Below are 3,508 nucleotides of genomic sequence, written 5' to 3'. Positions count from 1 at the left end.
TTTTTTTTTTTTTTTTTTTTTTTTTTTGGTACCGGGGATTGAACTCGGGTCCTTGTGCTTGTAAGGCAGGCCACCGAACCACTGAGCTAAATCCCCAGCCCAAGGTCTGTTTCTTATCACTGCCATATGTACATTCCTTCATGGCGAATTTCTGTCCTTCTTTGATTTTCATATAAGTTTTCATTTCTGGACATTTATTTCACTGAATGTTTAACTCACTTTGCCTTCCCAGGTTTTGCTGAATGTTGAAAGTATAGAGAATTTTGTATTAATATCTGGTGTATTATTTGGCCTAATCATTTGATATTCATACATCTCAAAGCATGCTGAATTGGAAAGAACATTAGAATTCAAGTTGGAAACTATTGACTTCTTGACTCAGTTGCCAGCTCTTCCTATGTCCTTGGGGTCCAATGCTATGCAGAACTTTGACTCAGACCCTTAGCTGTAAATCCGTTTCTGCTGAGTTCCTGGACTCTGAAGTGTATCTCCAGAATACACACATCCAAACAATTTTGCCAACAATTTCATGGAGTTTCCTGATTTATATCCATGGAACTTTTAGACTTTCTAATCATAGTTTGAAAACAACTGCCATGAAACCTTGGAATTGATTTAGCAAAACTCATTTCTTTTCCTATCCATTTATTTATCCTACAAGTTCTTACTTTCAAAGACTTGTGAACCAAGACCTGTCATGTAAAGGTACAAGATCCCAATAATTAATGTAACTTTACTGTATACCTAAAATGTACCAATAAACTCAATTAAAAAAAAGAATACAAAAACTAAGTACCAAGCTTGATAGAAAGTCAGTTAAAAATGATACTAGAGGAGCAGGTGAAGGGAGAGCAGAGGTAAGGGGAAAAAATGAGAATCAAGACTTGTCATGTAGAGGTACAAGATCAACAATGAATAGAGGAGCAGGTGAAGGGAGAGCAGAGGTAAGGGGAAAAAATGAGAATCAAGACTTGTCATGTAGAGGTACAAGATCCCAACAATGAATGTAACTGTAGTGTATCCCTAAAATGTACCAATAAACTCAATTAAAGCTGAGAAAAAAATGATACTAGAGATAAAAGACAGTAGTTTGTCTTAGAAGTTTTGTAATTTCCAACTCACTCAAATAAAAACAAAACCTCTCCCTCACTCTTACACACACACACACGCACACACACACACACACACACACACACACACACACCCCTCCATAACTGGCAAACTTCATAGCTTCTCCCATCTCTGCACTGCTTGGCCATTAAAAGGGATCCCCTTCAGCATCACCACGGCCAAAACTTGGCTACTCAGTCAGTCTCAATTTGCCTCAGCTGTATTATCTCTCCTACCAGCCATTTCAGATCATATCTATGCCATCCCTCTGTTGTTCCTCCATCTCATTTATTTTTTAGTATGTTCTCAACCATTTCTCCAGATTCTCACATTAAGCATTGGGCTAATTAACCTCCTGTTTCTGAACAGGGGTGCTGTGAAGAGCTGCCTGGCCCTGCAGGAGGAAATCTGTTCAGTGGGAGGAGAATGGTACAATTCCAGTCTGCCCATGCACCTGAAGGGCTCATAACTGGACTGGCACTTATTTAGCGAGCGTGTTTTGGGGTGGTTCTTTTAAAGTTGCTGCTCTTTACACAAATGAAGATACATCATGGAGCCAGCCTTTCTCACTCACGGACAATACCAATGATTGAAATCTATCAACACATAGAAACCAAAGCTCTCTACTAACTCTGCAGACATATTTTCCAAGCTGCAGACTCAGTAGGCACTTAGCAGATTCTCTACAAGATGCTCTGGTTCATGACTAAGAGCAGCCGATAAAGCCAACTGGACAGAGAGCTTTGCACAAAATCAAGAGCACGGGATCAGGGGCTGTCCTGGAAATGAGAAGTATTCAAAGGGCACCTTACCACCAAGTTTTTTCCCTCCTCATTTTCATATAAAAGTCAAAGCACCTTTCGACTTCTTCTCATATTATTTTAGCAGAGCAAATATTTAGGGTCACAGTTATTGAAACAAGTGCTCAGTTCTGTCTTCTTTATAGGAAGACAGGCAGTAAAACATTTCCATGTACCTAAAGCAAGAGTCCAATATCTGCCAGCCTCTAGCTATGTTAAGATCATGGATGAGCTACTGTGTATTTATCTATTTCTGTGCACCCTTTGGGCACACATCTTACAGCAATAGAATTATAAGTTATCAGATGTTCCCTAAGTTTCTATTTTGGCTTTAAATGACATGAGCATATCACTTTAATGTTAGCAAAGCACTTTCAAGTTAACTGTTTTATTTATTTCTAAATTGGATAAAAATGTTACAATCATATGAGATAATACTTGACCAAAACCACCTTACTAAAAACAAGAAAACCAGAGGGGTGGGGGAAGAGAGCAACTTCACTGTTTATAACTCAGGAATGCCCAAATAGAAACCCTCAAAACGCAGAGTTTAACTATGATATTTACTTCCTCCATGAACAGCCTTCACATTCTCACGTTTTCTTCTTTGTAAACCTCTGCCTTATACTTTTACCTTCTATTTATGTTCCTGCCCTCTTTCTGAGAGCATGTCATAAAAATATTCAAGGGCTAAATCCTTTTCTGTATCTGGAAATTTTCTGTCTCCTTAGTTGGATAAATGTCAAAACTATTCTTCATCTCATTTCTCGCAGAAGGAGGGAAGGTAAATCTTGATTTTCATTATGCTTGAGGTGTCCCTTGAAAGTGATATGCACCAGAATTAATATTATTTCTGTTTACACACTTTGCTCTTATTATGAGTGAAAGAAGAAAGTTAATATTATTATTATGTACAAGTATTACCTTTGCTTGCTTTTCAAATTTTTGTAGTCAAACTTTTAATGAAGAAGGGCAAGCGCAAATCTCATCTCTCCAAGCTCTCAGCCTATCTCTGGAATACCAGAAGTAGAACAAGAGAAATAAAGTTACAAAGGTAGAAAGCTTTGGATCAGGGACTCAAGGCCAGTTTTCTGATTCTTGTTTTTCACTTTAATTTCTTATTTTAATGTAATACAAGTAGATATACATAAAGAAAATATAAAAATGGTTCTATGGAAAAATAATTTTTCTTAAATAATTAGACAATAAAAATGGTAAATACACTGTGTATCATGATCTTAAAAGAGCATATATATATATACATATATATATATATGAATATGCTTGTATTAATGGAAGGGGAAGTGGGAGGTGTAGGAGAAATGAAAGAGGGAATGGAATCAACATGAGAAAATGAAAAAAAATGGATTAGAAGCAGCCCAATTGTCCATCAACTGGAGAATGAATAAAGAAGATGTGTTCTTTTTAATAAAATGGAATACTACTAAGTCATAAAAATGAGAAATTGGAGAGTTTTATAGCTAAGTGGATGCACATTGAGGCCATATTCTTTTTTAAAAAAATAATTTCATTGGTACATTTAAGGTATACAATATAATGACATTCATCATTGGAAATTTACACCTTACAGAATCCAT

This window comes from Fukomys damarensis, unplaced genomic scaffold (genome assembly GCF_012274545.1).
Source record: "Fukomys damarensis isolate Sample0158 unplaced genomic scaffold, DMR_v1.0_HiC HiC_scaffold_30, whole genome shotgun sequence".
In the NCBI taxonomy this organism is placed as follows: domain Eukaryota; kingdom Metazoa; phylum Chordata; class Mammalia; order Rodentia; family Bathyergidae; genus Fukomys; species Fukomys damarensis.
The sequence above is the reverse complement of the archived record's forward strand: the minus strand, read 5'-3'. Positions refer to the sequence as shown.